The sequence below is a fragment of the Chiloscyllium punctatum genome, chromosome 34 (assembly GCF_047496795.1).
Source record: "Chiloscyllium punctatum isolate Juve2018m chromosome 34, sChiPun1.3, whole genome shotgun sequence".
Taxonomy (NCBI): domain Eukaryota; kingdom Metazoa; phylum Chordata; class Chondrichthyes; order Orectolobiformes; family Hemiscylliidae; genus Chiloscyllium; species Chiloscyllium punctatum.
This window is the reverse complement of record NC_092772.1, coordinates 41,424,674-41,438,350: the sequence shown is the minus strand read 5'-3', so window position 1 is coordinate 41,438,350 and position 13,677 is coordinate 41,424,674. Positions and strand designations below refer to the sequence as shown.

Genomic DNA, 13,677 nt, shown 5'->3' with positions numbered 1-13,677 from the left:
CAAACTCCCTCTGAATTCTTCCACCGCATTCCGCTGTTTGGGAAGTGTTCCTGTTGTGGGAAATGCACTTCCCCGTGTGTCACGTGCTGCTCCCAGCATGCGCTCTGGCACTGCACTCATATCCCTTCTGACACTTGCTCACTGTGTTGCTGTGATCATACCGTGACTTGGTGTCGCACGGCCCAGGAAAATGATACACATCAAGGTTTTTGCATTATTGAGCTCAATTGTCAGTTTAACCTTATTTTGGATTTTGAAATTGTCTGTTTTTTGTCCACAAGTGCGTGTCAAAAACATCTGAGCGGAAGTTAGGTCTTCGGAATAATGACATGGAGCACGATGCACTCTCCTCCAGTCTGGAAAACAATTCCTCACAGGCAATTTAATAGACAATAGACAGCAGGTGCAGGAGTAGGCCATTCTGCCCTTCGAGCCAGCACCACCATTCATTATGATCATGGCTGAACATCCTCAATCTGTATCCTGTTCCTGCCTTATCCCCATGACCCTTGATTCCACTATCCTTAAGAGCTCTGTCCAACTCTTTATTGAAAGAAAACCTCCTGCTGTCTCGGGTTCTTCATTCCGTTGACTTCAAATTTCACAGAATTCAATTGACCTTGTTACATATTCATTTCCTCATTTTTGTTCAGATCAATGTGTGCACAGTGTAACAGTGGGAGTGCACTTGCCCCACAACCCAGGGGTCAGACCATAGTCTTGGAACCGGACTGTGTTATTTCTCATTTCACCAACACCAGGGAGAAATATCTGCTGCTCTGCATAATTTACGAAATTCAATTATGCATAAGGTCATAGCTTTTTGAGTATCTGTGACGAGGTGGCCGACAGGTTAAGGCGATGGACTGCTAATCCATTGTGCTCTGTACGCGTGGGTTCGAATCCCACTCTCGTCGCTGTCATCAACGGCTTTCAGCTGTCGCATTGAAGCTACAACTCCAACGGTCAGTTTATATGCATTGTCGCTATTACAAAATCTCAAGGAATAGTTTGTGCCATTTGACTAAACTGCATTGGAATGTAGTTTGCTTTGGGATAATGAAAAGAAACGCGATTTCCTTTTTCATTTCAAGCTGCTGTGAACGTTTTTTCGTATGAAAGACATCCAGGAAAATCAAATACCGAGAGCTGCGAAGTGCATGTTATGCAAAGGGATTCTTAATGAATGTTTTGTCAGATGAAATCTGGAAGAAGTTGAGTAGAAGTAATTCATCCTGGTGAGAAGAGCACAGCGAGACAGCACAAAATAATAGAGATATTTCAAAGGGGCAGGGTGTGGGTTTAGGGGCACTGAGAACTGGGTGTAAATGCACAGTGGAGAATTGCCGCTGTGGGTGCCGTGCATGGGCATGGAGAGACTTACACATTGGTCTCGCCCTCGACCCTTACTGTCGCCATTGATGAATGCTGGACATAAGGCACAGATAAACACAAGATGTGGGAAGCAAGCTCCTTCTCGTTATGCACACACTGGATGCATCACATTGAACTATGAACAACTGGAGAAATCAGCATGTTACCTATAGGGAGTGAAACTAAACTGTGGATTAATAACCGCAGATTCATGCAACATAAACATGAAAAATGATTTAAAATGTTGGGTGTAGGGTTGCTCACTGAGCTGTAACTTTGATATCCAGACGTTTCATTACTTGGCTAAGTAACATCATCATCAGTGGCGACCTCCAATTGAAGCAAAGCTGTTGTCTCCTGCTTTCTATTTATATTTTTCTCCTCAATGGGGTTCCTGGGGTTTGTGGTGATGTCATTTCCTGTTCGTTTTCTGAGGGGTTGATAGATGGCATCTAGATCTAAGTGTTTGTTTATGGCATTGTGGTTGAAGTGCCAGGCCTCTAGGAATTCTCTGGCATATCTTTGCTTAGCCTGTTCCAGGATAGTTGTGTTGTCCCAGTCGAAATAGTGGTATTTTTAATCCCTATGTAGGGCTACGAAGGAGAGAAGGTCGTGTCTTTTTGTGGCTAGCTGGTGTTCGTATATCCTGGTGGCTAACTTTCTTCCTGTTTGTCTTACATAGTGTTGGTGGCAGTCATTGCATGGAATTTTGTAGATGACGTTGGTTTCGTCCATGGGTTGTACTGTGTCTTTTAAGTTAGCTTTTGTTTGAGAGTGTTGGTGGGTTTGTGTACTACTAGGATTCCGAGGGGTCTGAATAGTCTGGCTGTCATTTCTGAAACTTCTTCGATGTATGGTAAGGTGGTTATGGTTTCTGGCTGTGTGTGGTCTGCTTGTCGTGGTTTGTTCTTGAGGAATCTGCGAACTGTATTTTTGAGTATCTATTCTTCTCGAATACGTTGAATAGGTGGTTCTCCTCTGTTTTCCGAAGTTCGTCTGTGCTGCAGTGTGTGGTGGCTCGTTGGAATAGTGTTCTGATACAGCTTCGTTTGTGTGTGTTGGGATGTTTGCTGGTGTAGTTAAGTATTTGGTCAGTGTTTGTCGGTTTTCTGTATACATAGGTTTGTAGTTCTCCGTTGTCCTTTCTTTCTACTGTGACGTTCAGGAATGCGAGTTTGTTGTCGGTTTCTTCCTCCTTGGTGAACTTTATGCCTGTGAGGGTGTTGTTGATGATGTCAAATGTCTCTTCTATCTTGTTTTGTTTTGTGATGACAAAGGTGTCATCTACGTAGCGGACCCAGATGTTTGGTTTGATTGTTGGCAGGGGTGTTTGTTCTAGTCTTTGCATTACCGCTTCTGCTATGAATCCTGATAGCGGAGATCCCATGGGTGTGCCGTTGGTTTGTTTGTAGACTATGTTGTTGAAGGTGAACTCGGTGGTGAGGCACAGGTTCACGAGCTTCATGATGTTTTCGTTGGTAATGTGATTGATGGTGGTTGGTGCGTCTGTGATGGTCTCTTCTAAAAGTGTGGTAAGTGTTTCCTTTGCCAGGTCGATGTTGATGGAGGTGAACAGTGCTGTTGTGTCGAATGAGATCATTGCTTCCTCTTCCTCCACTTTGGTGTTTTTGATGATTTTTAGGAATTCCTGGGTAGAGTGGATGGAGTGCTGTGACTCTTCTATGAGGAATTTCAGTCTTGTGTGTAGTTCTTTGGCCCGTCTGTAAGTTGGTGTTCCGGGTAATGAGACTATGGGTCTGAGGGGGGCTCCTGGTTTATGGATTTTTTGTAGTCCGATTCGGCTTGGGAAACACCTTGATCCTGGGACAGTCTAAGCAAAGACATGCCAGAAAATTCCCAAAGGCTGGAACTCCAACTACAACGCCATAAACAAACACATAGATCTACATGCCATCTATCAACCCCGCAGAAAACGAACAGGAAATGACATCACCACAAACCGCAGGAACCCCATCCAGGAGAAAGATATAAATAGAAAGCAAGAGACAACAGCTTCCCTTCACATGGAGGTCGCCACTGATGGTGTTACCTAGCCAGGTAATGAAACATCTGGATATCAAACCTACAGCTCAGCGAGCAAACCTACACCTTAAACCTCAACCTGAGTTACAAACCTTCAAAATCCTTGCGATTTAAAGTGTCTATACGCATATCAGTAATAGATTTTTTGATATCATACCCGTCTGGTTGAAAGAAGAAGACACCACATTTCAAGATGGATGACAACGTTACTAATGTTTTTTGAAATTGAGATCTATTTGATCATTTTACGCAGTGAACAAGTTCATTTTAAATAATGCAAACCACATTCTCTCACCTGGAATAAAAGTGTGTTTTGAATACAAACATTGTCCTTGTTAACTCGCAGTTACTCAACATGAAAAATAGGATGTAATTTTTATTAAGTATACATCAATTAGCACCATTATCTTACTTCGGATGGACTGCAGTATGCACATGCGAAATAAGGTTTAAGAAAGAATGACTTTTGGAAATAATGATTCGGTGGTGAATAAAAATAATATTAGGTTCTCATGATGTGGTTATTCCACCAATTGGTCCAGTGGTGGGGATGTTCAGTGGGCAGTATTTCTATGATGGTATAGAAGTATGAGAGCTGCCATGGATGGGAGCTCCCACTTCATTTGGAGCAGCGTCTTTTGACGTGGACCAGAGAGTATTGTGACATCAGTCTGGGAGTTCCAACCACTCCTGGAGCAGCTTCCATTGACATGGAGCAGCAGGGAGCATTGGCACATCCGAATGCAAGATCTAACCTCATTTGGAGCAGCTTCAGTTGACATGGAGCAAGGCGCTTTGCGAGATCCGTCTGGGAGTTCCACTCTCACCTGGAGCTGCTTTTAATGACATGTAGCAGCAGGGAGCATTGGGACATCAGAGTGATACATCCAACCTCAACTGGACTGCTTCTCTTGACATGGAGGAGGGAACATTGGGACATCAGACTGGGAGCTCCAACCTCACAAGGACCAGCTTTTAGTGACATGTAACAGCTGGGATCATTGGGACATCAGAGTGGTAGGTCTAACCTCAACTGCACCACTGGTAATGACATGGAACAGGGAGCATTGGGACATCAAACTGGGAGCTCCAACTTCAAGTAGAGCAGCTTCTCTTGACATGGAGCAGCAAGGAGCATTGTAACGTCAGGTTGGGAGCTCCAACATCACTTGTAGAAGCTTGTGTTTACATGGAAGAGGAGGGAGCATTGGGACATTAGGCTGGGGGAAAGGATATTCAACTATTTTAGTCTAAAGTAAAATATATTTCAAGACCTCATATGTTAATTGATTTATGAAGAATCTTTCCCGGGAAAATAATTAATTCTTTAGATAGTAAAGACAAGTCCTGCAAATATTCAACTCAGGAAAACGCATTGAAACAGAGAGAAATGGGAGTGATGGTTCATGTCTTTGTCTTTTCATTTCTGGCCGACTCTGCGCTGGATTACGTCACCGGGAGGACGTTTTCACTCATTTCCTGCAAATTCGGACAGGTCATTAACGATATCTAAATATAAAAATTAATGGGAATATGCGAAGTTATGATTAGGCTGGAGTTTACCTCAAATTATGGTGAAAACGCAGAAATGTCAGTTGCAATTTCCAAGATCAGCAGGGACCTCATTGATTGGCTGATCCGATTGTGAATGATCGTTGTTTTGAGTACAAATTGAAGTGAATCAATGATGGTGATTATCTCGGTTCTTTGTTCACCTTGTGACTGTTACTGTTATTGCTCATGTCCTTGTTAATACCGCAGCTCTGCCGCGTGTAAAATCTCAGCTGTGCATCTGGCCATTGGTGCAACCATTCGGAGAGCTGGCTCCGGATCAGGCATTAGAAATTCGACTTTTACTTTGCACAAGCGCATTGTGGAGATTCATCACAAATCCAACCTAATCACTTTTCTTATGCTGAGGTGGATAATATTTGAAATTTTCATCTCCACGAATGAAAGTTCTTTCACTGTCTTCGATCAGTTAAACATTACCAAGAGCTATCAGAGTAAAAATCACACAGCACCAGATTGTATCGAACAGAGTTAGTTGGAAGCACCAGTGTTCCATGCACTGCTTCGTCATCAGGTGTTTGTCAACTGTTGGAATCTAAAATGACTTTGTGTGATTATTAAATGTATCCACCCAGTCCAACACCAACACCTCCAAGTCATGGGTACCGTCAACACCACGAACGGTCGGTTAAAGTCCAGATGATCTTCCAAAAGATCGCGCATGTTGACACACACACCAAGTTTCTGCAGAAAAACACCCACTTGATGAAGGAGCGGCTCTCCGAAAGCTAGTGCTTCCAAATAAACCTGCTGGACTCTGCCCTGATATTGTGTAATTTTAACTTTGTCTACTCAACTCAAACACTGGCACTTCCATATCGTAGACAACATCAGTCATGTCCCACCGTTGTCAGAGAAGGCAATCCTGGAAGAGCCCAATACATTGCTCATGGGTACGTTTCGTTTTAAGAAACCAACCCATTCAATCGCTGCAGCTCCTATGGATGAAAAGCACAGAAAAGAAATAGCTGAGACTCAGTTTTGACATTATTTGGAAATTCTTTGGAAAGTGGAATCAGAGGAGAATGAAGGATTAACTGTCTGACTGTGCAGAGAGAGGGAAGGCACTTTTCCCATCTTTGATGAGCTGGGGTATTGACTGATCTAAGGCATGGAACAGATTCCTGGTAGAGCTGCTCTCTCTGCATCAGGAACAAGAAGTCCTGATTTCCTGAACGGTAATGAAACCCAGGCCACTCAGTTAAAGCGCTGAATACTAACCACTAGACCACCAGGGATGAGGGCAGAAGCCGTTGCACCGTTTCTTCATAACACAGTTTTTGGAATTATGTCACTGCAGATATGTTTCCCCTCAAAAACGATTGAATTATGGAGTGTTTACAGCACAGAAATGGGTCCCTTCATCTCATTTCCCAGCACGTGGTCTGTAAACTCTGACGTTTCACCTGAATACTAATTTCTCTGGAACGTTTTAATCTCGTAAAACACAATAAGTGGGATTAAAGTTTGAGATGGGAACTGAACCCCATTTTTACCCATAGACTGAAGCACGCAGACACATTTCCCCAAGTGTGACACAGGCCTCGGGAGAAAACAAGCAGAAAGTAAGATTTCACCGACTTGTCTGATGTTGTCCCATTTCAGAGTTCAACACCAGTGTCTGCTTACAGCAAAGAAAGGAAGCATTCAGCCCCTCCCGTCCCAGTGTTCTTTGCCCATTGTTTCCCCATTACTCTGTAGTTTATACTGCCTCACCTCGTACTTGCTGCCAAACTTGATCACTGCTCACGCCCTCTACTTCCTGTCCTGCCAAACGGTTTGCCTCAAGTTCTTGGAATGAAAAACAGTAATGGCCTATTTCAAGCACTTTTCTAGTTTACAAGGACAGTTTTATCACCACTGAGCAAGCACATTTCCAGCTCAGAGAGAAGGGCTCATCCTTTAGAAACTGAAATGCAAAGATGATTGGATAGCCTCAGTATTGTAAACCAACCAACAAGACCGGAATAGGGCTGAGGAGATCACGCACAGAAGGATGGGTGAATAGAATGGCTAATCTCATGGTGTCCTGGGTGATGTTAACAGAAATCTTCCCTGGTAGTATAGTGATGAGGATTCAGTGATTTTACTGTCATGGCTTGTTAAAGGTTAACGTTTACAGTAATCAATATGAAATACTGCCTGATCTTTCGAAGCAGAATGATGTTGTGCAGCAGACAGAATCGTTTCCCTGCAAGACCTAATAAGAGAGCTCAGAAGAGCTAGGAGCAGACATGAGAGCCAGGAGGAGACATTAGAAGTTGTTGGCGGATAGGATCAGGGTTAACCCTAAGGCTTTCCATAGGTCTGTCAGGAATAAAAGAATGACGAGAGTTAAATTAGGGCCAATCAAGAATAATAGTGGGAAGTTGTGTGTGGAGTCAGAGGAGACATGGGAAACACTAAATAAATATTTTTCGACAGTGTTCACGATATGAAATGAAAATGTTGGCGAGGAAGATACAGAGATACTTGCATCTCGACTCGAAGAGATTAAGGTTCACAAGGAAGAGGTATAAGAAATACTGTAGAGAGTGAAAATAGACAAGTCCTCTGGGCCAGATGGGATCTATCCTAGAATCCTCTGGGAAGCAAATGAAGAGATTGCCGAGCCTGTGCCATTGATTCAGAAATCATCATTATCTACAGGAATAGTGCCTGAGGACTGGAGGATTGCAAATGTGGTTCCCTTGTTCAAGAAGGGTAGTAGAGACAACCCTGGTAATTACAGACCAGTGAGTCTCACTTGTTGGGAAAGCGTTGGAAAAGATTATAAGAGATAGGATTTATAATCATCTAGAAAAGAATAATCTGGTCAGGGACAGTCAGCATGGTTTTGTAAAGGTCGTGCCTAACGAATCTTATGAGTTTTGGACAAAGTGACCAAACAGGTAGATGAGAGTAAGCAGGTTGATGTTCTGTATATGGATTTCAGCAAGGTGTTCGATAAGATTCCCACAGTAGGCTATTATACAAAATGTGGAGGAATGGGATTATGGGAGACATAGCAGTTTAAATCACTAATTGGCTCGCTGAAAGAAAACACAGTGTTGTCGTTGATGCAATATGTTCATCTTGGTGTTCAGTTACCAGCGGGATTCCGCAAGGGTCGATGTTGGGTCCAGGGCTATTCGTCATTTTTATAAATGACCTGGATGACAGCTTAGAAGGGTGGGTTAGTAAATTTGCGGGCAACGCTATGGTCGGTGGAGTTGTGGATCGTGACGAAGGATGTAGTAGGTTGCAGAGAGACATAGATAGGATGCAGAGCTGGGCTGAGAGGTGGCAAATTGAGTTTAATGTGGACAAGTGTGAGGTGATACACTTTGGACGGAGTAATCGGAATGCAAAGTACTGGGCTAATGGTAAGATTCTTGGGAGTGCAGATGAGCAGAGAGATCTCAGTGTCCATGTACACACATCCCTGAAAGTTGCCACTCAGATTGACAGGGTTGTTAAGAAGGAAAACAGTATTTTGGACTTTATTAATAGAGGGATTGAGTTCTGGAATCAGAAGGTTATGCTGCAGCTGTACAAAGATCTGGTACTGCCACATTTGAATTATTGTCAACAGTTCTGGTCCCGCATTATAAGAAGGATGTTGACGCCTTGGAAAGAGTGCAGAGGGGATTTTCTAGCATGTTGCCTGGTATGGAAGGAATGTATTATGAGGAAAGACTGAGGGTCTTGAGGCTGTCCTCGTTGGAGAGAAGACTGAGAGGTGACTTAATAGAGACATACAAGATAATCAGAGGTTTAGATAGGGTGGACAGGGAGAGTCTTTTTCCAAGTTTGGGGACGGCAAACACGAGGGTCACAACTTTAAAGTGAGGGGAGAAAGGTGTAAGACAGATGTCAGAGGTAGTTTCTTTACTCAGAGAGTAGTTAGGACATGGAATGCTTTGCCTGTAGCGGTGGTAGATTCGCCAAGATTAAGTGCATTTAAGTCATCATTGGAGAGGCATATGGACGTACATGGAATAGTGTCGATGGGATGCGATTCAGATTAGTATGACAGGGCTGCGCAACATCGATGGCCGAAGGGCCTGTACTGCACTCTCATGTTCTATGTTCTCTCTGCTACAGTTCCACATCAGCAATGTCATCGGCAATTGCCTGAAGTTCAATCAATTTAAAACAAGAACGGAGGGGTCGTCAGGAAAACGGAAGGGGAATAGTGGTTTGTGAGAGTTAACTACATGCCTCGTGGAGCCAGGTTCAAGGTAGATACTGAATATCGGTTTTCCTGTTTACGTTGGTATACTGATCACTACGGATCAATGACCCAATATTGCCTGCCCTTTGTGTGCTGTTCTTTGTACATTTCACCTCGGTTCAGTGCTCCGGGGGACCACACTTTTTTAAATTTGGCACGTTTTACTCAGGTCGGTTTTGCTGCTTCATATTAAGGCCAACAATTTTAGGAACAAATACTTACCATTCAGTCCACCAAGTCTGTTCCACTATTGAATGGTTTCGTATCTGATGTGATAAACTTGAACTGCACTTTCTTGCCTTTCCCCATAACGCTTGATGTCTTTGCTGTTTGAAGATCTGCCGATCTCAGCCTCATTACACCTAATGACACTTCCTCAACAGCCTTCTGCGACAAGAAAGTCCACTGATACGGAACTGTCTGAGAGAATAAATGCTTCTTCATCTCTATTTTAATTGTGAGATCCGCATTCTAATACGAAGTTAAACATCGCACAACACCAACAGGTTTAATGGAAGCAATAGCGTTTGGAGAGCTGCTCCTTCATCAGGTGGCTGTGGAGTACACAGTGGTAAGGTACAGAATGTATAGCGAAAGGTTACAGTGTAATGTCACTGAAATTATAAATTGGAAAAATACCTTGATTGCTTGTTAAGTCTTCCATCTGTTAGAATGATTATGTTAGGTTCATTTATTTTCTTATTTTATTTTGAAAAACTTTCTTTTGACAGTTACATTCTCAGGTGGACTTTACCAATTAGTGTCAGCACAGATAATATGTTGAAGTTGCTTGTCCCTGTGTGCTGCGTCCATGCCATAATGTTTAGACTGACGCTCATCTAAACAAAAAACAACACGCTGCAGGCAAGGATGCCTTACGACATGGTACATTGGTGAAGCTGAGCAGAGGCTACAACAACGGATTGGGCGCTGCACATTAATCAACAGACAGGTGTTCCCCTTCCCAGTTGGAGAGCACTTCAGTGATCCAGGACATTCGACCTCGGATCTTCGGGTGACAATCCTCCAAGGCGGTCTTTGGAACAGGCAGCAGCTAAAAGTGCCCCCACAGAGACTGATAGCGAAATTCGGTACCCATGGTCATTGGGTTCAAGTCACAGTACAGGTGATTCCATTGCCCTATCTACAAACAGAGACCCTCCTGTACACACACACACACACACTCACACACACACTCACACACTCACACACACACACACATTTCCGTCTGTGGGGTGAATTTGTACTTGCAGAGTTACATTGTACTTTGCTAAAAAACTGCATGAATCCATGTAAGACTGTGGTAACTCATTTTTATAAATTAGAATCAGTCGAAACATTATGGAACAGACAGCAGCGCAGGAGGGCAGACACCAGTTGTTAAACTTAACCTGAGAATGAAACTTTAAAATAAAAATATTTTGCGCTTTGCATTTGGAAGAAGTGAAGCTAACATGGTCATTCTAACAGATCGGAGACTTATCTCACAATCAAGGTATTTTTCAATGTACAATTTCAGTTACATCACACTATCCGAGTGAATCTCTCCTGCAACTCTCCCAGTGCGATCTCATCCCTGGACAATTCTCGCACTGAGCCGAATGAACATATTTCCATTCTGTAACAGCATCGGGGGTGGCGCTGCAGCATTTATTGCCTTCCGGTTTGGAGTCACGTGGACGCCAGACCAGTTAAGGACGGAAGTTTCCTTCCCTCAAGGACGTCAGTGAAACACATGGGTTTTTCAGACAACGTAATCTTAATTCTAGGCATTTATTGCATTCACATACTATCATCGTCATGGTGTGGTGAGAATCCAACACTTCTCCCCAGAATATTACCTGGCTTTGATGTGTTAACAATCCAGCGATAGTACCACGAGGCTATCGCAGAAGGCCCTCATGGGGGATCTTTTCCAATAGAGTCTCTTTTCCCCAAATATTACTTATGCCCTTTTATTGAGCCTCACACTCCAATCATCTCTTGTCCATGTCAGTAAAAACTGCTAAAAGAGAATTGATCTCACAGTCAAGGTATCCAAACGGATCGAATGATTTGAAGGTGCCACTGAAGAGATTGGGGCAACAGTGAGTGCAACGGCACAGACTGGATGGTATAAACTTGAAAGTGTATGTTAGATTGTGCAATGCCTCAGTCAAATGGGATGAGGGACAGAAAAGAGAGTTAGGGAGAGTGCGAGGGAGAGACATCTTCGAGAACTTTTGGGTTTAAATCCTGATACATGAAACGCAGAAATATCAGAGAACAAAATTCGATGGAAAACAGATCATCACCTCCGAGAATATTATCTTGTAAAAACGATTAATTTCTGACCGTGTTACACCAAAAGTAAAACTTTGAGAGTACTGACCGCCATGATGTGGATTCGAGCTGAGGTCGCTGCAATCACAATGCAGAATGCGAACTACTAAACGGTTACAACATTCCACAGACCACACTTGTAAACTGCAACCAGTAGGGTAGCAGAGGAAATGTCAGGAAGAATGTACAATATCAGGACTTATCGACACTCATGTGGGAACGCAGAATGAACTAAATCTTTAACTGTTGCGTCCCCAGAGACTGTGGAGATTCCATGAATGAGAGTACAGGAGAATGGCATTAACGAAACTCTCCAATTCTTGGCAGAGTGCAGAATATTGTTGAAACGTATGCTTCAATAGCATTATATTTGAACATCGGCTACTTCATCACTTTGCCCACACAAGGCGGGACCAATTGCTGCATGCAATCACACATAATCCCAGTTCCAGACCCGGAATCAGAGAAACTGTGTGAAGCAATTGGAAACTGGGATGGAATGACAGGAGAGAGGCACATGTATTTCCAAGGTTGGGACAGCTCCTGGTCAAAAGCGGGGCAGAAGGGAATACTTGCCCCCATTTATGTTATTACCACAATAAACAGTACATGTTGCTGAGACAGCCGATTGGCGCATCTAAAGCGTGTGGAGACTTTAACTTTGGGGTGGCAAGGTTTGAAATTTCATTTTCCTATTTGGATCATTGGTTTTGACATTGGCATCTGCTTTTGTTCGCATCAGCTCAGAATCAGCTTCTTGTTCCCAATGAATACTGCAACCTGGAGAAGGTGGTGTTGTGGTTATATAATAAACTACTCATCCTTGGCGACTCACACACGGAACTGGTAATGTTAAAGTTCGATGAATAAAACCTGGAATGGAAGCCTGACCTCAGGAACAGAGAACATGCCTTTAATTTCCTGCAATCCCATTCTTGCATGTCACTTATGCAGGGGATGCTAACATCTTTACCCAATCCTGCCTACTTGTGTCTCCAGGACCTGAACAAAATAGCTGACCCTTCATCCGAGAATGAAAACCGTGTGGGAAAGCAGGCCTTTCAGCCCTTGCAGTCGACACTATCCCTCTGAAGCACATCCTATCAGACCCACACTCCATACCTATTCCATTCCCTTTCATTTCCCATGGCTGATCCCAGTAACCTTCACACCTTCAGACTGTGGGAGGAAACTCACACAAGCAAAGAGAGAATGTGCAAACTGCACACAGTCACACGAGACGGGGATCTAATCCATGTCTCTCGTGCAGCGAGGCAGCAGCGAATCAGGATGAACAACAAATGCTGTCCTGACCAGCGACATCCACACCCTGTGGGCATATCGGGAAGAATAAAAACACATTCACAAATGGACAACGGGACTTACGTCTGCGTGGACATGATTTCAACCAATTGTTCATCCTGGGTAGATACAAAGACACCGATACCACAGAGAAACCAGGGCAATGCGGGATTCATTTACCTGCTGTTTTGGAAACTCATTTACTCAGTTAAACTGGGGACAGACTGTTCAACAGTCCCGTGTATGGGAAGGGCTCAATGAGCAGGAGAATCTCCAGATTTACCAGCAAGATTACATATCCCAGAAGGAGATCAATTAAACTGTCAACGCTGCTGTTAATCCCAACCAGCTGCCAGGTTCATAGGGTCAAAGTCATAGACTCACACAGCATGAAAACAGGCCTTTCACTCCTACCAGCTCATACTGAACATAATGCCAAACTAAACGAGTCGCATCTGACGGGTCTTGTAACTGCTGAGGGTTAATAATGCTCTTGTGATATTATTACTGCATTGTTAATATGAATGTCCAGATATAATTCTGTTGACACGGGTTCAAATCCTGGCATGGCAGATGCTGGAAATTTATTTAAATAAATTCCTGGAGTCTAATGATGATGTTGAATCAGTTGTTGTAGATCTGATTCACTAATGCCTGATAGGGAAGGAAACTGCCCTACCTATCTGGTCTGGCTGGTATGTGACTCCAGATCCATAATATCGTGATTGATTCTGAACTTCCCTCTGGGCAATAAATTATGTACTAGGCATGAATGAATAGCTTTTGTTAATCCCACTGATACTTTCCAATTCATTTATCGATCCAAATATCCTGTAAATATTGTAAAT

At 43.3% G+C, this 13,677-nt stretch overlaps 1 non-coding gene across 1 annotated transcript; it reads left to right on the top strand.

The window, feature by feature from the left end:
• The first annotated feature begins 835 nt into the window (after positions 1 to 835).
• Positions 836 to 917, top strand: trnas-gcu (transfer RNA serine (anticodon GCU)). Its single transcript has one exon. It is a non-coding gene; the product is annotated as a tRNA-Ser (tRNA).
• The last annotated feature ends 12,760 nt before the right edge of the window (positions 918 to 13,677 follow it).